General features: G+C 36.0%; 1 long non-coding RNA gene across 2 annotated transcripts; it reads right to left on the bottom strand.

Annotated features, from left to right (window-relative positions):
* Positions 1 to 6,188: 6,188 nt before the first annotated feature.
* Positions 6,189 to 9,343, bottom strand: LOC135156012 (uncharacterized). 2 transcript variants are annotated; one of them, XR_010295152.1, is made up of 4 exons: positions 9,104 to 9,343; positions 7,547 to 7,643; positions 7,036 to 7,155; positions 6,189 to 6,562 (listed from the first exon to the last, which is right to left on the bottom strand). It is a non-coding gene; the product is annotated as an uncharacterized LOC135156012 (long non-coding RNA). The 2 variants fall into 2 exon arrangements; XR_010295151.1 differs by having other exon boundaries at positions 9,108 to 9,343.
* Between the last annotated feature and the right edge of the window lie 13,277 nt (positions 9,344 to 22,620).

The following is a 22,620-nucleotide window of genomic DNA, read 5'->3' as shown; positions in this document are numbered from 1 at the left end:
ACAGGAGAATATAATTGTCGTTATGCTCGAGGGAAAGGAAGAAGTAGTGAATTCGCTCAAAATATTTTCAGAACATAGCTGAAAATAGAGTTTGATTTCATCTCAGTGTCTGTATAGAACCTGCAATCAATAATTGAAGAAAATAAAATTATTTTTATCCCAGTATGTTATTCAGAATTTTTAAAGTCTACGGTGCATACATCACTTTTTTGCGCTCTGATCTTTTTCGACATGACCGGGACACTGGTGTCCGCGGAAAGATTTCTTCTATATCTGGTTTAAATCAATATTCTCCTTACAACGACATAGCTAATACATGATATTAAAGCGCTACTTATCGACTTGCCAGACCACCTATATATCGCAAAATCTATTACCCAGTCTGCGCATGCGCAATTACGAAAGCTGTAAAATAGTATACAGGAAATGAAGGGCAAGGTAACAAAACATAATTTACACAATCTGATATTCATTTTTCCATTTCGACAAAAGTCGATGGTTTTATCGGTAATGGATATTGCAACAGTTCACCGGGCTTCTTTATGTATGGCTTTGCTGTGACAATTGTTTTCCCGAAATGCCTTTTTTAAATGGCCATTAATTTCAATACAGAGTTTTCGCTCATCGACGCACGGAGGATTCAAGATAAAAATATTTGTATTGAAAAATGTCCGCCATGACAAAGGACAGCGAGAAATTATTTGTTGAAAATTTGTGATTCAGAGCATCATTTTTGTCGTTAATTCTGTACAGACGACTTTTTTCGACAGCTGTGAATCTTACGACGAAACTGCTGTTACGATTCACCAATTTTCGACAAAGCCTTCTCGGCTGTTTTTTTTTTTCGTCATTTGACGGTATTTTCATTACACTTCCTGTACTCTTAAATCCCCCGGACGTCGTGAAGTTAAAACTCTCTATTATCCTATAAAAATCTCTTTGACAAATTTAAGGGCGGTCTTTAAACTTTTAATTTTGCGGGTAACGGCGAGTCAGCCGAGGAAAAAGACAAATAGACAGAGGGATGAAAAAAAATAATAAAGAGAGGACGATGAAAGAAGACGCGAAGGGTGTATGATAGAGGTAGAGAGAGGGGCGGGGATATGTCGAGAAAGGGGGTGAAAGAGAGAGCGACAGAAAGAAAGGAGAGGAAGATGAAAAAAGGAATGAATTTAAATAAGAATGTACTTTAGAGTTCATTTTGAGAGAGAAGAGAATGATATTATGACTTGGTTAAAGCACGTTCAATCTCACTTTCTTTGTCATAAATCGTCCATGACAACCTGTATATAAAAGCGTTTTATCATGTTTATCAGGCAAGAAAATGCAATTTCAAACTCGCCATTTCTCAACTTGCCAAGTGGCAAATTGCCAAGAATTGAATTATGATCAGATCGTCTATTGCCATGATTGCTAATACTGGTCTGCACTTATTAATCATGTTTAAAGAAAAATAGCAATTCCTTAAGATAATGTTTATATCTTAAGCTAATAATAACACCTGGGGTGGTATTCTGAGATTCATTTTATCTCAGATAAAATAAAATATTTTATCTCCGTTAAAATCAGTAAGATAAAATACCCTTAAAATCTCTCCGAATTGGTATTCTGAGAACAATTTTATCTTTGCAAGACACACCTATTTTTTAATCAATATCCAATTAGAAATGCGCTTTTATAGCTCTCTCATATCACTCAACCAATGGAAATCCATTCCGCGAGGTGTGGCGAAGGAGTGAGATTGCGTCAATTTATTGACTTCAATACGCTTGCACTATACGCTTGCGCGTCTTTACAGAGATTTCTTTTTAACAAAAATGGCAATACTCTCATCTTTTTTTCGAAGTCTATATCGCATTTTTTCAAGCTTCATTTCAAAGACAATATTAGTCAAGAAAAGTCTTATGAAATGATTCCTGATTTTGTACAGGAATAACTTTAAGGTGTTGTTCTCAATGAATATATAATTTTTCTTAATTTTCATGCCAACATTTGGAGTTAATTCACCTCGAAATTTTGACGAAATCAACGTGGCGGAGATAAAATAGCCCCTACCCTCTTTAAAGTTTATTTCATTTTTTCTTCAAAGTAACTTGGGCGCAAGCACATCACCCGCGTTGCAATGGCCAGATACGCGATTTGTATGTCTACGCAGCCACTGCTCTGTTGCGTATCATCATATATACGCAAGATAAAATTTATACGCAAGATAAAATTTTCAATTTTATCTGAGAGATAAAATGTCATCTCAGAATACCAATTTCATTTTAAGAGATAAAATAAAATATTTTAAAGATAAAATGACCTCAGAATACCGCCCCAGGGGTGGTATTCTGAGATCCATTTTATCTCAGATAAAATAAAATATTTTATCTCCGTTAAAATCAGTGAGATAAAATACCCTTAAAATCTCTCCGAATTGGTATTCTGAGAACAATTTTATCTTCATTTTATCTCTGTTAGACACACCTATTTTTTAATCAATATCCAATTAGAAATGCGCTTTTATAGCTCTCTCATATCACTCAACCAATGAAAATCCATTCCGCCAGGAGGTGTGGCAAAGGAGTGAGATTGCGTCAATCTATTGACTTCAAATACGCTTGCAATATACGCTTGCGCGTCTTTACAGAGATTTCTTTTTTAAAAAATGACAATACTCTCATCTTTTTTCGAAGTCTATATTTCCTCTTTTCAAGCATCATTTCAAAGACAATATTAGTCAAGAAAAGTCTCATGAAATACTTCCAGATTGTACAGGAATAACGTTAAGGTATTATTCTCAATAAATATATAATTTTTCTTCATTTTCATGTCAACATTTGTAGTTAATTCACCAAGAAATAATGATGAAATCAACGTCGCGGAGATAAAATAGCCCCTACCCTCTTTTAAGTTTATTTTATTTTTCTTCAAAGTAACATGAGCGCAAGCACATCATCCGCGTTGCAATGGCCAGATACGCGAAGGGTATGTCTACGCAGGCACTCCCCTGTTGCTTATTATCTGTAGATACGCAAGATAAAATTTCTACGCAAGATAAAATTTAAAATTTTATCTGAAAGATAAAATGTCATCTCAGAATACCAATTTCATTTTAAGAGATAAAATAAAATATTTTAAAGATAAAATGACCTCAGAATACCGCCCCTGATCTTTAAAAAAAAACATGACTCGAACAATGGGTGCTGTGAGAGGATCATACCAAGTACTTGATATTAAGTGTTAAATTAACGGTGTTAACTTAACACCCATTCCATCACTCCATTGGTGAATATCGTACTCGGTTTTTTATTTCAACATTATTTGTTATCGGAATATCCGCCGAAATGCATACATGTATATAAATATAATTATGTACCAAGCCCCCGAAGCTACCGCCATTTTGTTTAATCCATTAGAAGCTAAAATAAGCCCTCATTAATATTAATTTCGTACGATGCTCCCTCGTCAACTGTGGTTTTGTACGTGTATTAGACAATACGCACATCAGCGCAATGACAAAGGTCAACTTGGCAAATTCATTAATGTATTCATTTTGTTACGCGCTCGTGACGCGAAGGATTCAGCGAATCAAGCAAGCGCAAATCTGAGACGATACGTTGCGCTCTATAAAGTATCGATATCACAATCGATATCACTTAAAAACAAAGCATTGTTTGTATTGCGTCTTATAGGCCTTTGCCAATTCCAAAAGGGAAGATGAAAAGAATAGATCAAGTCGTGATTAGGTAAAGAGGTCTCTAGTGCTTTTGCCATCCCTAAATTGTCACATGTTAAGATATACAGCAATCTTAGTTTTTAACAAATGTAAAGAATCTCAACTCTAAATTATAGCCGGCAGAGGCCGCGGAAAGATCAAAGGGGCTGTTGTACTGACCTAAAAGTTTTTTTTTTTTTTTGGGGGGGGGGCGGGGGTGGGGGCAAAACATGGTTATTAAAATTTGATGGTAATTTTCACTATATGGTTGAGACTATGGTTACTGAAAAAAATAACTGTCACCACTTAAAGAGTACATTTCTTGTTTAGAAACAAATTTCGAGAAGCAAAAAAAAAAATCTTCATGGATCCCCGTGCGTTCTTTCGTCATCTGGCGTCCGTTTCATAATGAATTACAGCTATTTAAAAACATTGCAATTATTGTGATTACCGTGGTAACCTTGATTATGATTGGTTGGTTATACCATCGTAGTTACCATACATGTAACTCATGATGAAACGGGCCCCAGTTTATCATGTTTAATACGTTTCCTGTCCCCTTTATTCTCCAGCATTTCTTACTCTGTTTTTTTTTTTCATTTAATCATTTTCCCACTCAAAATTCTTTTGTGCCGCCTTTCTCCTACATATGTAGAGCACATTTTCAAAAGGGGTTAGGTCCATTTTTCATCAAACTTGATTTTTATGTCTTAATGTATAGATTTTTAGTAGCTATATATAAGATGATACCATAGAAAAGTTGAAATTCCTATTAAAAAGTGAAATTGAACTAATATGGCAAAGAAAATCACCTTTTTTTCAAAAGGGGTTAGGTCCATTTCAGTTTAGTTGCAAAAGGGGTTAGGTCCACACAGACTTTTTTGGAAAATAATATCTACAAAAATATGAAGACAAGTAGATTTCTTTTATACCCAATTTTATGTTCTCATGGTAGGGTATCATGAAAATTCAGTTTCGCATAAGAATATTGCAATGTGGGAGAATTAAAAAAAATTATTTTCTGGGAGTGGACCTAACCCCTTTTGCAACAGAAACTCTTCTGTTAGAACTCATTTGTCATAGGGGTTAGGTCCATTTTTCATATATTTTATTGTTTTCTGTCTCTAAACCTCTAAATTTTCAGTCACTCTGATGATACCAAAGGAAATTTGAAATTCAAATGAAAACGTGAATGGAAGTGGCAAAAAAAAAAATCACTTTTTTAATCAAAAGAGATTGGATTCACTTCAATTTACTTGCAAAAGGGGTTAGGTACACAATGATATATTTTTTTTAAGTATATAGAACAAATTGAAGACAGGTAAATTTCTTTTATACCCAATTTTATGTTCACTGTTCACATGATAGAGTTGTACATCATGACAATTTAGTTTCTCATAAGAATATTGCAATAAGTGAGAATAAAAACTTGGTTTTTCTCGGAATGGTCCTAACCCCTTTTGCAACTAAACTCTTCATATATTTCCTTCTTCTTTTCCCACTTGTTATCTGTCTCCTGGTTTCCATAAATCTCGTCTTATTTCTCCTCCACCCCTTTTGTTCCTACTTCCCACATTCTAGCTCTCTTACCACCCCCTCTAAATTATCTTTTCATATGTGCCCCTCCATTTCTTTCTCATCTCTTTTCAACCCACTTCTCATCACTCTTTCCCTCTCTCGATCTTCATCTCATTTTCAATTTTGCCAATTCCAAATCCCTTTCATTTTAGCTCTGTACAAATACTATATGAACACAAATGAAAGACATAAAGGAATTCTCTGGTTAGTGGTGAATTTTATCAATTAGCCATAAAAAAATATCACATTATCAGAGGATTAAGCTTTACCTTTTTCTTAAGCGTATGTTAATACTTTGAACCAAAATAATTTTTTTGTATGCTGGGGCAGCGATCCTGGGGAGGGGGGGGGGGCACAGTTCCCCCTACTTCTTGAAGCACTGAAAAGTGCCTTTTTATGCAAGAAAAATGCCCCCTCACGAACGTGTACTGTGTCCCTTTCACCTGACGAGAACCTGTTTTAGGTGTTACCAAGTGCTCTTCCTTGTATGCAATTTTTTTACCCAAAAATGCCCCCCCCCCCCGGAACGTGTTCTGTGCCCTTTCATCTGAGGGCCCGTTTCATGTGTTAAAGAGTGCCCCCTTGCCTTCTTGTAAGTGCCCTTTCTCGAATCACTGCCCCCTTTTACCCAAGAAAAGTGCTCCTAAAGAACTTGTTCTGTGCCCCTTTCACCCGAGAAGGACCCGTTTTATGGTCACCATGACGATTGCCCTTTGAAACAAGAAAACAATATTCTCATTTCGATAATATACTTATGAAGGAAATCCTTTGTGCATTAAGTTTAATAATTCATGAGTGGGGTATATAAGCATTTTCGTACAGATGGAGGGGGGCTTGAAGGACTCTTGCCCCCCCCCCCCCCAAAAAAAAAAAAAAAAAAAAAAATCATGACCAAGAAAAAAAGAGAAAAGGAAAGAAAAGGGTGAAATATATCATTCTGAATATTTTAGATTTTCTTTTTAAAAATGTCAAAATTTTGCTCGCTCGCAACTTCTTAAAAATTTCATGTAATACAGCATTTTCCCTATGCCCCCCCCCCCACTTTCAACTTCACTCCGCCGCTCCTATTTGTATGTTTATAGCTTCTCCTTTTGCAACCAGTTTTAATGAAAATCAACAAGAAATTTCATACGTCATGAATTTGGGGTTGTGATAATTATTTTTTTGTGAAAAATTGGACTTGGAAAAAAAAACCTTTTCCATCTTCATCAAGTGGTTCCTAAGTCAGACTCTTCAATGTTGAATTGTTGGATTTCTTGAATGAAAACATCTGTTACACCTGGCCTGCAGATTGAAAAAATAGAGAAAGAAAATCAATGAATTTAAATTAAAATTGTCGTGATTTATGAAACTTAAATGTTTTAAGAAAAGTGAGACTATACATATATATGTTTCTTCAACACATAACAGGAAATCTTACTTCTACTAATTATAAACTTGTACTTCTATAAAGCATATCACTTAAACCTGTTCTATGCAGTTTACATACCACTCTCCATTATCACTCCATGTACTCTATGAAAAAATGCCAGAGATTTCTCATAAATATGAATATGAATCAACATATGTAAATTATATAAATAGTCAGAATTAAAGTTGATATGTTTTTTGCACAGAATATTTTGATCTGTGATTAAAAACGACACTTACTATAATCTAAAAACAAAATTGAAATGGGTTTTTCAAAGGCAGGTCTATTTGTTGCCAAAAAAATGTGAACAACCTCCATTATTAAAAATATTCACTAATCAACTCACTCATATAACTGCTGTAGGTTGTATTTCTCTTTGTGGTCTAGTCGCTGTTCTATTAGGCCTACTTCACCAATTATTTATCATCATCAATCACCTCCATGGAAATTGTAAAACTGCATCATCCTATTGGACAAAATGTAAAATAACAAGATTAAAAAAAAATGTTAATCTACAAATATGAAATATGAATATCACACTAAAGAATGCATAAAATGAATTTGGTAAAATATGAAAAATAAATATTGCTTTGTTTATAAACAAATAGGAAATAAAAAGGCCATTTAATTACTAGTAGATCAAGGACATGACCTTATTTTATAAATTTGCCCAAGGTACATAACTTTTGGCATTGGTTCTATTTTAGACTCGAGAGCCTGTATATTTAAGAAGTGTACATTCATTACAGATCCTACCTCTTTGTGGCTCAGATTATTTTTATTTAATGTAAACATGGTTAACATTCAATGCATGTAATGTATCTGTAATTTTGTATGGGTTAGTTTAAGTTTTATACCTGGATGAGAATCTGCAAAATGATGCATGCACTTATGATCATCATCTTGAACCATATAGGTAGACCTCTACTGTTTTTCTTGTTCTTCAAACTCAACCTGTTTGTGAAAGGAGAGAACAATAATAAGAAGTGATCTTTTTCATGGCCGTATAGGGGGAGGGGTTTGGGTAAGAGCTGAAATGTGAAAACCTTCATCAAAAAGAGAATTGCATGACATCCTTCAATTTTACTTTAGAAAATGCATTTAACGGCCCTAGGTAATATTGGTCGCTTCTGGCCCTCGCTTTCTGAATTTTAGGTTTCTCTAAATTTTTTCACATGTCTGCCCCCCCAAAAAAAAAAAAATCTGGATCTTTTTATTTCCGAATCTTATTTCATTAGATTTTAACATAATTTCATAATCTCATGCACTAGGTCTAGATCTATTTGTAAGAAAGTATAGATCTAGTCCAACGGGACTCAATGCTGTCGCACAGCATTGAGTCTCGTTCATGTAAATTAGGTCTAGATCTAGACTAACGATGGACTCTCGATCTATCTAGACCAAGAAAGTAAAGCTTCGGTTCTAAACCCTATATCGGTTTAGAAATTTTTGATGTCTGACTTTGACTTTTATTCCTGGCTAAGACTTCATTGCCATTATTGACCGAGAGTAGATCTAGATCTAGTCCGACTGCTTGGTCCACTGACAGTCATACTCGTACATGTAAATGGAGTCGTTTAGGCCCAGACCTAGATCTAGGCCTAAATTACAGACCTAGTCCTAGATCAGAAGCCCTGGGGGTAAGTATCGAGGGTTGGGAAAGTATAAGTTAGACTAGATTTTAATTAGGTAGGCCTAGCTCTTGATAGCATCAATGAATAAATAAAAGTAAAGTACGGTACCGTAGCCTAGATCTAAGTATAAAGTAAGTAGGGCCTAGGATTAAGAAGATTTAGGTCATAGATGTATTGATAATAAGACAAACATGCAGAGCAGCATGTTATTTCTAAGACCGAGTCTATATATTTATGAATAACATTAACAATAAGAGTTAAAATGGTGGGGGCTAAATGCATAAGCCTGAAGTTATGACTTATGCAAAATAAATTTGATATCTGAAACAAAGTGAGGCCTGACAGTGACACAATGACAGGCGTATTTTCATCCACACTCCGCTTCACAGTTTATTCCTGACTGAGTCTCGATCTACTGAAGATAGATGCAAATCTCCCTGTAGATCTAACGTTACAGTGTACAAAAAGAAGCCTCATTCTTCTTGTTTTAATCAATCGTGGGTTGGTCCTTGTTTGAGGTGAACCAAACCAGCCCGATTATCTCTCGATTCTCAGCCGGCTAGGAGCCCGTACAAAATACACTGCAAGCAACATACAGGCTGCACTGGGCGACGATGACAATCTAACTTCAATTTCAAAGACCAAATTCTGCTTTCCTTTAACAGAAGAATGATAGCAAACTCTCTAATTTGTTAAAGAAATAACCTAAGATCACAAAATACAGTGTGAAATGTGTAAATAGTCCACTGAATTAATGTGGTTATATCAATTTATACGTACTCACCGGAGTGTTCGTAGGTCCATTTTGTGTGTGGAAAGAAAAGTTTCAGAATGAATAAATTAGATGACGTAATGAGGTCAAATGAATAATTATTTCTGTAACACGATACCACTAGTATCGATGACAAAGAATCGGGGAAATCGCGTATTAATGACGCTCTTAGCCAATGAAAAGGCCGGATTATGAATATCTTCATGCTCATGAATGTCAATGAGGGCTTATTTTTGTCTTCAAATGATCGCGGTAGGCGGAGCCTAATCTCATTTATTTTGTGCTGAACGCGCACGCAGCTTTCGGTCTAGTAATATATTATAAGGTCTTTGTTATGTACAGTGTATTACGCATATTATTAAGTATATAAAACGACTTTCTCTTTCGTGGGATAAGAAAAATAAATAATCTTTTCTTGCAACTTTCTGATATTCGATCACGAAATATGTGTGAAAGGTGCTCAAAGGACACTTTCTGAACAAAATATGAATTTTGTTTCCACAAAGAATAATGGAGAATTGGCGATATGTATAGTTAAAAGTGATATTTTCAAATTTTCACAAAGAATAGCGATTGAAAAAGATTTGATAACCAGTACTCTTGGGTTTTTTAAGATTGGAGTGATACGTAAAACTCGAGTATAAGTCACATTGTAGCCAAATTATAGCCTTCAATTTTAGTTTTATTCTATTAGTCTTCAAAGATATTCATCAACTCACGTTCATTCCTAGAAATGTTTGCACGCTTAATCAAATTGTTTGAGGAGTGCCAGACCTATGTTTTATCTCTCTCTCTCCCCTCTCTGTCTGTAGTCTCTCTCTCTCTCTTTCTCTTTCTCCTTCTCTCTATCTCTCTCACTAGTCTCTTACCATTCTTTTGTTAAATTACCTTAAATCTAGGCATATTTCCACCGTTATTACTCTACAATATTCCTCTTCTGCTAATTATTTCCGCTCTTCAACATCGTTATAACTTTGAATTAACTTGTTCAAATTTGAGAGAGAGAAAAAAACATATGGTGCTCTGGGTATTAAAAAAAGACGCAATTGTTTTTCATTTCTCTCTTTTTGTTTTTGTTGGCCTATGCACCCTGCTTGTCAGCACTGGCAGGATGTAATTCTTTGAAAATTACCATGGTAACAAGCAATGACCAGTGCTTCTTATCTAATCAAAAACCGGGTATTTCACTGAAATTCGCTAGACCAGAGAAAATAGTCACTCCGTTTGACATTTATGATACAACCCGGTACACATTACAGAAAACAAAACAAATGAAATTTGTATAAGTTTGTCTACGGCCCCGTTGAAGAAGGAGTTCAAACTCAAGATCAAGATCAAACTCAACTCCAAAAGGACTGGCGCTTGATTTTTTTCTTTAGTTGCATTTGAACACAACAATTTATCCAACGGGGCCCCCGAATTGACAATAAAAGGCCCGTATTCAGCTGCTAATTCAATCCCAATTGCAACACAGCAAAAACTGTGAGGACCACACCAGTTATTTTACACCGGTGTTAAATTGGTGGTGTTAGTTTTACACCTATAGGTGTTATTTCAACACCTATGGTTGTTACATTTACACTCTTTGGTATTATGTTCAATCTCTAGGGTGTTATTTTAACACCTGATGGTGTGGTCCTCTATTAACACCAATTGGTGTCAGTTTTAACACCAAAGTTTTTACAGTGAACCCTTTACGTCAAAGTGGAATGAGCAATGGTTTAAAAGCCAAGCATTCCGTTTAATATTCTTCAAAATATCTACATATTCTTCCAAAGGGTGGCTTGTCCGCTGGGTGCTCTCATAGGGAGTGTTCACACCGCTACACTGTAAAAACTGTGGTGTTAAAACTGACACCAGTTGGTGTTAATAGAGGACCACACCCCGAGGTGTTAGAATTACACCCTAGAGATTGAACATAACACCAAAGAGTGTAAATGTAACAACCAAAGGTGTTGTAATAACACCTATAGGTGTTAAACTAACACCATCAATTTAACACCGGAGTAAAATAACTGGTGTGGTCCTCTATGTACACCGGTTAACACCACAGTTTTTGCTGTGTACGCAGAATCAATCGTACACAGTAAATGCATTTAATAAACAAGTCAAATCACAAGGAAAACCTGCGAGGTCTTTGTCGAAAATTAGTGAATCGGAACACCAGAGTCATGGATGAAACTGCTATTTCGATTCATCGACCCTCGACAAAGACTTCATTGTCATGAAGGTCATTTGACAATAGATTTTCTATGTTCTAGAAAGCGTTCTGTGTAGCGTTTGCGAAAACTCCCTATATTCCGGATATTAATTATACACTAGAAAGAGATACAGTATCACTTTTATACATCCAGATTATACTTTCAACAAATTTAGTGCAGAAGTTGGTTAATGAACAAATGTTCAAAAATGTAAGAATGCAAATGGAAATATTTTTGTCAAACCAACAGTTTCCTACGTTCATAACAATCTATGCTTAACAAACATAATGGTTATGAAATATGTAGATTGTGCCTCTTTATATTGCAAAGTTATTTTCTGGTAATTATAGCGACAGGCATTCCCCCCCCCAAAAAAAAAAAAGCACAAGATGTTGTGATAATTTATTTTTAATCCATAAATCAAAAGCCACATGATTTGAACAGAACAGAATTGCGTTCGATTTTGCTAGGGTGGTGGGTGGTTTAAATGTCAGAAAGAAAATCTTCGAGGGATAAATCCTCTTTTTTGTGAGAAAAAAATGCAAATTGAGTGGGTGGTAAGCAATATGTTGGTCTTGATGTCAGATATAATCCAAGACTTCCGAATTGGGTCATGCAAAAGCTCCCAACATCATAGTCTCCAGGAGTTATGAACAAAATCGCGTAGGCGAGCCACAGCCGTGTCAGCAAATATGTATTAAACAAGTCATGGTAAAGTATATTCATATATAGAGAGAGGGAGTATCTATTATGAAGATTGTATACAATCCAGCACGATCATACTATTGCCCACGGTAGGGGGTTGGAACAGTCTATATCATCCGATTGACATTTTCATTGAGTGAGATGTATAGTGCCTTAAAAAGCATGCAATCTCAACGTCTGCTATGAGCTTCCACTCCGTAAAATGTCATCTCCCCATTCAAACAGGTATTACCCTTTCAAACTCGATGCGAGTGACTTTTTATTCCCACTAATACGGACAGGTGGGTCGGTGGGCATACATTCGAATGGTATTGGCAAAAGTCATCCCAGTGGATTATTTTCATGTTTTGTATCGTTTTTTGTTGGAGGAAGGCGACACGGGGGCGTCTGTGTCTATCTGTTGATGTACTCTACTACCCACATTGTACACAGTCCATACTACGCAAAATGATAACCATCAGATTGCGCGCTCTCAAAGGTTGTATGTGGTTTAATCAGCTTTTAAATGGGTTGTAAAAGCTAGTAATGTGAGTGAGATCATTAACTTCTCCTCAAGTAGAACTATTACCCATCCACCCCCACGCGCCTACAACTACTGCTGCTCCTCCTACTGCTACTAAAACACTTTACTATACGTGGTGTTAAACCAAGCTGATATTATCCGAAATGGCACTGGTGGATCCAAGGGGGGGGGGGCACAGCCGGCCCGAGCCCCCCCCCCCCCCCTTGATAACCATAATCAAAATTTGTAAATATACCGTTTTAATCTAAGTGTGACCCCCCCCCCCCACACTTGAAACCGAGGACCTTTTCTTTTCTTTTCTTTTTTTGCTTGTCAAATTTTCATTGGCAAAAATGTGCCCCCCTTTTGGAAAATCCCAGATCCGCCCCTGCGAAATGGGTATAGTCTTAGCTGGACATTAGGATGGTAATTGGGCGAAATTACTATTAGACCAACTAGGTATTAGCCGTACTGGTTGTAGGTTAACTAGGATTAGAGCATGTGAGATGAGACTAACCGAAAAGTAGGCGAAGTGAGCGACAGGCATATTCTTTTTGCCTGTGGTTTACAAAGCGTGCACTTAACAGTGCAGCTCATAATCACGATAAATTGTGCTAGATCCTGCAGTGTCATGAACGCGCATCAATAATGCTCTCATCATCTCTAAAAAAAAAAATAACCCAAACCCAACTAAATTGCAGTTAATACATCCATTATGCTATCATATTGCCAGATGCGTGTTTGTGATTATTTGTATATCTTCTACTATAACTGCGGATTTTTTTTTGGGGGGGGGTATGATTTACGTAGAAGTTTAGTTTGCCGAGGGAAATTGTTGAATATTCGACATTCATTGTGTTTATCTTTCTTTACGACTTTCTTTATAATTATTTCCATTTTCTTTTCCATCTCTTTACTTCTATCTTACAAACACACACACACACCCTCACCCACATGGGAACATAACATCATCCCTCCCCACCCCCCCCCTCTCTGCATATTATAAATTACTCATCTATTTTTTGTTTATAATATCCACAGGATTTAGACGGTATTTGCCATTTTACGACCCATTCCACAGTAATTCATCCCTTTAAATCAAATATCTGCTAGTTTGACATTTCTCACAAATTGTTTGATTCCCCTGGTAGATGCGGACGACAGAAACCCTGATGAACCAAAGATCCCTGTGGCCGGGGGAGGAGCTTGAATCAAACGGTTGATATGAATCTCTCTTTATTATACACAGAGAATGGTAGTAGATCGAGTCGTGCCGTGTAAGCTATCGCTTAAGGTCTATTGTCCTCATGTGACCTTCTTGTGCTCCAGCTCTCAATCATCATGTGTATAGAGGGCTGGTGATGAAAAACGTCGAGTTTATGAGCAAAACTAAAATATAAAGACTGCGAAATTTTTTGAAAGTGAGAGGCATGGTAGTTACCATGGAAACCGTGTTATTCCGGAGACTCATCAAACGGGTCAAGGAAGATGATACGGGATGGAAAATGTCTTATTCATGGCACCAAAATTGGTTCTCATCTTACAACGCGTTGCAACGATGGTAGTATAATACAATAAATAAAGAGAAAGTTCATGAAAGAGATGAAGGGACTCCCAACTCAACCTCTCTCTCTCTCTCCCTCCCTTGCACACACACTGCATATCTCTCTCTCCCTTCTTAGATAGAATTTCCACTTCATCTACGTATACTTTCAGATTTCAGATTCATTAATTTATTGTCCTCCATGGAAATTCACTCTGCTGGCATTACAAAATATACATACATTATTTACATATATTATACTGCACATTTATATACATTATGCACACCATAGATGTCATTATATCAGTCATTATAATTATTGTTACATTATTATATTACATGTATTATCACTTAAAGATTTGTTAACTGGTTGAAGAGGTGAAATTTGATGAAGTACAGATGACTGGCGAAGTGACAAAATACACACACTTTGTTAAATGAAAATTTGATTTCATAAACATTTCATCTTTATATAGACCAAATTATGTTAGACCAAGTGGGTATTAGACAAAATGGATTTAACCTTGAAGGTGAAAGTATGCAAAACGAATAAGCTAAAATGGCAATTGCACCAAATTATTGGTAGACGAACTGGCTGTAAACGAACTATCGGATTAGACCATGTGGGAGTTGACGAAATGGAAAGTAGACGAAATGGTTGTGACCAAATGACAAATTACCTTGAACTACGACACCCGGGCGCAACCACTTAATTCATATTTATCTATCACATCATTCCAATTTTGTTTTGAAAAATTAAGAAATAACGAATCTATATCATTGTGTGTTCACAATCGTCATCTGTGGTAGATGTGAACCTACTGTACTCTTCTACATAGAAGATAGATATCTAGTAATGTATATTCGTAGTCCAATCAGGTACTCTGTTTAAATTTAATTGAATTTACCACTGTTTCAGGTGGTAGACTTGTCAGTGTACGTCCGGGGCTACACTGTAAAAAATGAAGTGCTACTTTAGCACGTACAGTGCTTGTATAGTGACTGCACTACGAGTGCTGATTTTCTAGTTTAAATTTGAACTAGAAAATCAGCACTCGTAGTGCAGTCACTGTACAAGCACTGTAAGTGCTACATTAGCACTTTATTGTTTACAGTGTACGGAACCGGGCTTGGCAAGAAGGGCTTCAGCCAACCCCTCCCCCTACGCACACACACACACCCATTTCTTTCCAAAACCGTAATATACCAAAACGTATCTGATAGGGATTATTTGCTTGGTCAGCCCCCCCCCCCCCCCATTCAACAACTCTTTCGTGGCCCTGCCATGTCATTGGTTGCTACCCCCCCCCCCCCTTCTCTTTCTCTCTCTCATTTTCTTACTCATGTTGGGGTTTTTTTACTCCCATAAATGTGTTTTTAGACTAAGGCTACAAGCATTGACGAGGAACACGCATCCAATGCTGCAGCCCACAGCGTTTATGATAAAAACTATAGGGACAAATTCCCATTTCACCCCCATTCGCGCACGCTGTTCGTACAGAATACCCCAGGCATTGAGCTCGGTATAGGAGTATTACTACACCGTGCACTCCTGTCGGTTTGTCATTGCTAGGGGGTATGTGGTATATACGGATAGGGTAATTGGATGTTTCCTGTCGGTGCTACGCTCTGAATAACGTCGCAAATCATTATCATGAAGGGAGGACGGGAGACAATGGTAAACAAATACGAATGGTTCTCCGAACGTGTGGGTTATTTAAGAGTGGGTGTCCATCGTAAAATGAGAGCTCACGTAAACGAGACTGTATGGGATTGCTTCTTTTTATAGGGTGTGGTGTTGATTTGGCAATCGTCATAGTTGTAATTCATAAGTATCTATTTCGTAATAAATTGGGCAGTGGTAAAACGTTCTTTTTGGTATGTGATGAGCCTTGTCTATACCAGATGAGCCCGCTACTATTCAGATATTACAGTCCCCGAGTATACGCATACACATACACATAACCACGAATTTCCATCAAGATCAATATTACTACTTCTACTACTAACTACTACTATGACTACTAACACTACTTTACTACTTCTACTACTTCTACTACTAACGACTACTAGGCTACTACTACTACATGTACTACTACTACTACTACTACTTCTACTATACTACTACTACTACTACTACTACTTCTACTTCTACTACTACTACTACTATTACTACTTCTATACTATACAACTACTACTACTACTACTACTACCACTACTACTACTACTACTACTACTACTACTACTACCACTACTACTACCACCACCACTATTACTACTACTGCAACCTACTACTACTACTACTACTACTACTACTACTACTACTTCTACTACTACTACTATTATTACTACTAATAATAATAATATTAATAATGAAAATAATAATAAGAAGAATTACAATAATGTTGGTAATAATATATTTAATGGTTCTCCGAACGTGTGGGTTATTTAAGAGTGGGTGTCCATCGTAAAATGAGAGCTCACGTAAACTACTACTACTACTACTACTACTACTACTACTACTACTACTACTACTACTACTACTTCTTCTAATACTACTACTATTACTACTACTACTTCTACTACTACTACTCCACCACCACCACCACTACTACTACTACTGCTACCTACTACTACTACTACTACTGCTGCTGCTGCTGCTACTGCTTCTACACTCTAAAAACAAATCAGTCAGAAATGACTGGTTAGTAGGGTCAGCTGGGAGCAACTGTTATTCTAGTCATATTTGACTATTTTCTAGTCATATTTTACTAGAATAGAGTTATTTCTGACTAGAATATATGTCAGAAATGTGACTATCAGTGATTGCCATATCAGTTGCTCCCAGCTGACTACTGGTCTAGTCAATTTGACTGATCTGTTTTAAGAGTGTACCTACTACTACTACTACTACTACTACTACTTCTACTACTACTACTACTACTACTATTACTACTTCTAATAATAATAATATTAATAACAAAAATAAAAAGAAGAAGAAGAATTACAATAATGATGGTAATGATAATATATTTCTATTGAAAACGATACTAATGCTAAATTTTAGTCAAGTAACATATTCATGACATGTTTCTTATTCAGATAAGACTATGAAACATTGTGAAATGATCGCGCCATCGAAAATTTATTCAGTATTGATTTCACTGAAGTGGATATGGGGAAATGTAGATCAACTAGTATGACTATAGTCTAATTCCGTAGTTAAGAGAGTAAAAGCATTAAAAGATTTACGAGGGGAATTTCGTGGCAAAAGACGTAACAGGAAACGAGTGATTTTTAAAAATAGCTTTAAAATATAAGTCTTCTTGAGGAAAGCAATGTAACCGGAGGCAATTAGTTGTCCTTCAAACCACTTCAACAAAGACACAATATCTACTCAAAATATAATTGAATTATGCAGACTATCTTGTAATTTTACGATCACACGGTTCTTACTATATAGGAAATCTGTTTGTTGTTGTCTTTTGTCTATTTTTTCTATCTTCAATATAAAATATTTTAAAGAGGAAAAGGGGGTCAATTCTTTTCAGCTTTGTAAAGTGATGTTTTTCTAGTTTTTGATTAATTTTGAGCAATATATAGAAAATCACTAAACAACCGTGAACGAATTCGCATATTGCAATGCATGTTTATTTCATTCGCTCCCCATTACTTAATCATGTTTATGATAAAGAGAACTATGTTTGTTAGTATTTTAACACAGTTATGAATAACAGGAGTGTAAAATAAGCTAATAATTTCCACTAGCATTCTTAGAATCTTGAGTCACAATTGGCTGTCCATAGTTGCACAACACCTTTAGACCAGAGTTAAAATTAAAGGGGGGCTCCAGGCTGAAAATAATATGGTTTGAACTGATAAATAAAGTCAGACAACAAAAAACTGAAAAGGTTGATAAAAATCGGAATGGAATAACAATTTTATGACATTTTTAATATTTGCATTATTTTTTGTTCTTTGCATGAGATCATGAATATTTAATTAGCACATTGATAATGTCATATCCCCACTTGTTCTTTTGTATTTTATCATATGAAATAATTTTTATTCATTTCGTTTCCTCCAAGAACTGAAAATATTGGATTGATAACTGATTTAATGCATTAGATATTCATTGCTGCAACTTTTATTATGAGGGAGACATATTAGTCACACATGTATGAAAAAATAAAAACAAAAGAGAATTCATAAGATTTTCAGACGGGTCACGTCATTAAATAATCGTTCTTGTTTTAAGCGTCGTCATACGAATTCCCCTTCATCAAGACAGTTAAGAGCCTAATTACGTCTCCCGTTCCACAGGCATTCAACATGCAATGCGAGTAGAATTCAATTAAGTAAAACGGGCAAGGGGAAAATTGCATAGTGTAATGAAGTGGTTAGAAGCATTGATATTCATAAAGGAGCGAGAATATCGCTGCCAGAGTTATTCGGAATTCATTTCAATTTTAACTGAGGAATTTTTAATAGGGGTGATCACGAGCCAATGCCTTTTTTTTTCTATATGTATTGTATGTGATCAAGAGTCTCTCACTGATTGCTGGCGGATCCACGTGGAGGGCACAGCCGACCCGTGCCCCCCCCCCCCCCCCTTGAGAGGCACAATTAATTTTATAAAGTAACAAATGCCGTTTAAAACACAAGTGTGCCACCCCCCTTTGAACGTGCATTGAAGACCTTTTTTTCCTGTCAAATTTTTTCTCGGAAAAATGTGCCCCTCCTTTTTTTTAATCCTGGATCCGCCCCTGCATGAGGGAAACGTTAAATCTTAAGAGACTTAGAATTTTAATGTATTTTTTGCACAGAAGGGGCACCGGCAGCAGCCCCCCCCCCCCCCCCCCCGTCAAAAAGTGGTTTAAAAAAACACGCATTTTCGTCCCCTTCAACTTTTGCCAGAGCGGCGAGCTTTATAAATAACAAAGAAAAAGGGGGAAGAAAGTGTGCTGAAAAATCGTGCTTCCTTCCTTTTCTTTAAGAAAACAAAAATGGAGTGGACTTATGCTCACTTCCCAACCCCCCCCCCTCTTATTAAAATGACCTGGCGCTCCCCCTGTTTGTACATTTTGCGTGACTTCTTTAAATTCATGACATTAAAACGTTATAGTCTAAGAGATTCATGGTAAACGCTGCTTCGAATCGCATGAAAAGAAAATAACCTGGAATAATCATGAAAGGATGCATGACCTATATTTCATTTTCTAACTAGCAATTTGCATTTCAACAGTCACGAATTAGAATTATGGCTCAATGTATATACTGTCAAGTGATACTCTTAAAAGGAATGTAATTAAGCATCTGAATACATCGGACTTCTTTAGAAAGTACACATCATGACTAAGTTTGAGTTTTCCTTCATGAGTAAAATGAAAGTGGAGAACAGGGAAAATGCATTAAGTAGGAAGGTATATTCATTCATTAGGATTAAATGAAAAAATCGAATTCTGTCATTATATCCATGTATATTTCTAATTTGATCCATTAAACGCAGGTTTTATTTATTGAAATTAGATATTTAGTCCAAACAGAAGAAGGTATATTTTATCACCTTTTATATTCATTTCATTCATTAATCTATTTTTCCATTAATTCAGTTGTCATTAATGATTTATTTTATTTATTCATGTATTTACTAAATTCATTCATTCATCTATTTATTTCAATATCTATTTATGTTATTCTTGCTTTATCTATATTCTTGAACATCTTTTTATCATTATTACGATCGTTAGGTAATCGTATACATGGTATATAAGCCTATTCAGACACTTGCTTAACCTATGGTTCTCAGTCCAAGTACACTATACATTGTCGTGGCTTTGTGCTCCGTTGCCATGCCAACAACCCCTTCCTCAAAATAATTAGCCTTTGGCAACATACCCCCTTCCTCCTGCAACTCCCCCGTCATGATAAATGTATCTTCACTACGTATCGTCTCACCGTCTGTCTATCTCTGATTATAAACCCTTTATCATCTCTATATGTGCATCCACCTGTCCCGTGGTAAATTGAATAGAAGATATAATTAGCTCCCAAACGGTACAGACTTTCGGTGTACACCTGCCCTTGTGCGGAAGATGGTTGACTCATTAACAAGCAAACATGTTCCGGTTATCTCTTTTAATAGCCACCTTTTTTCTTATATCCGTCATTCCCCCCCCCCCCCCCCCCGCCGACATTCATTGTGATAAATCCCCCACGCCATTTGTTTTCTCTCTCTTTTCACCGCGCCGTTCGCTAGCACAATGACTTAAACCTCGAAGAGTAAAAAGTGTGTCGTAAACGACTGAAACTTGACTTTATTATCAGAAAAAAAAATCGATATTCGTTTCCAAACCATTTTCTTCGGGATCATTGTACTTTTGAAGAAGGGGTTTATCTTGAGATAAAATAAGGTTATTAGATATTTACACGGCAAAATTTTCTCTGTTTGTATTCTTTCTTCTTATTTTTTTCTTTGTCTACATTTCACCTTTGTTCCTCTTTTTGCGGACACTGAGTCGTAAGCTCTAGTCTTTGAAACAGTAAGACAATAATACAAACTGAACGCACCTTATATTACATCAATTACTAATTGTTGTTCCTGGCATTTTATATAGTTTGAACTGAAGTACTCCTGTTTCGTTTTAAACAGACGTGTATTCAACCAGATACGATTCTGTACGTATGGGATCTGACCGCCATAGTACCGCCACTATCCAAAGGACTTGACACAGGGCGCGGCTCGAACCCCTGGGCCCCGTCTTACAAAGAGTTACGATTGATCCAATCAATCGTAACTCTATGGAAATCCATCAGTGTCATAAATTTTTCTACGAAAAATTTGCACAATGTCCTTTGTATGCAAAGAGAAGCGCAGTGAATTTTCAAGAAAACAATGAATGCATGAATATACATCACAGCTAGAAGATATTTTGAACAAACATGCGTAATAGATGATGACGTTGCTGGCCGTCCATAGTTGCGATTGATTGGATCAATCGTAACTCTTTGAAAGACGGGGCCCAGATCTCATGTCCTCACACCGATTGACTATGCCCCATTCACATTACCGAAACCGACTCCAGACCAACCCAATCCATTACATTATTTCCAATGATACACAATCGGTCAGTTTGGTGTCGGTTTGATCGTTGTGAATGGGGCATGACATGTGGGTGTCTCGTAAAGCTGTTTGTAAGTTAAGAGCAATTTTGAGAACGACTGGTGATCCCTTCATGGTGTAAATGGTATACACCAAATCATAGAGATGTATTATATAACTCTATGACCAAAATTCTCATTGGCGATGGTTTAGCGTGTAAGAAAGGTTCACCAGTCGTTCTCAACTTACAAATAGCTTTATGAATCGGCCGCCAGTTTGGACGTTCGCTGATATATACATCATCGTGATCATGATGGTAAATCAATTTGACCTTACAATATCTTATAAATTGATAAAAATTCCACTTTCATGCATTCCAATAATGACGCAAGACATCACCTTGCATTTATTTCTTGACTACATGTAATGCCAATCTCCTTTCCAAACACGTGTCTAATTAAAGTAATTGTCATTATTTCTATTTTCCGAGTAATTAGAGTAGCTTCATCGAAAAATACCTTGAAAGATAATTATCTGTGTGTGTCCACTTAAAGTAATTTCAGTTAATGATGATGTCCCTACTTTCTTTAAAAACAGAAACTTAGAGAAAGATGACGTAAATCGATGGAAAATATAATGATACTCTCTGGTGATTGATTCTTGATAAAACATTTTACTATCTCATTGTCATTTATATCATTTATATCTTATTATTCTTATTCCACTTCATCTTCTCCCTCTCCTTTTAAAACTAATGTATTATGCCATTGTATATCCATACCTCAATTATGGTATTCTAGCCTGGGGAAGTGCAAGTAGCATTCACATTGATAGATTATATATTTTACAAAAACGTGCAATAAGAATTATGTCTCATGCTCCTTACCTTGCCCATACGAATCCTCTATTTGTTGAATTGAATGTATTAAAATTTTATGATATTCATGCATTTCAAATTCTTATATTTATGTATTTATGTAACAATAACCTCTTGCCAGATTATATCAAAACATTCTTTAAGTTCAATAATGATTTCCATGGATACAACACAAGAAATGCAAAGGATTTCCATTTACCTAAGCCAAGACTCTCATCTTTTAAAACTCAATTTTATTTCAAGGACCACAACTCTGGAATTCTATTTCTGTAGACATCAAGCAATCAGTTTCATTAAATGTTTTTAAGTCAAAATCAAGGCAATTTATTTAAATAGTAATTCATAAAGTTTGTTTGTATAAATTTCATTCAGGCATTATAGGCACCCCCCCCCCCCCCTTCGTTGTAGTTTAGTGATTTTTTTTCTATCTTTGTTATTGAAGTCTTTGTATAATTATTATGTTAGGGTCAGCTAATCACAAGGCTTGTTCCTTTCTTGCTGTCCCTCTCATATTCAATCAAATGTTTATTTTTATTTGTTGTTGTTGTTTTTTCTATTTTGTGAATATGATACTTTGTATATGTATGTTTTTGTA

This window comes from Lytechinus pictus, chromosome 11 (assembly GCF_037042905.1).
Source record: "Lytechinus pictus isolate F3 Inbred chromosome 11, Lp3.0, whole genome shotgun sequence".
In the NCBI taxonomy this organism is placed as follows: domain Eukaryota; kingdom Metazoa; phylum Echinodermata; class Echinoidea; order Temnopleuroida; family Toxopneustidae; genus Lytechinus; species Lytechinus pictus.
The sequence above is the reverse complement of the archived record's forward strand: the minus strand, read 5'-3'. Positions and strand labels throughout refer to the sequence as shown.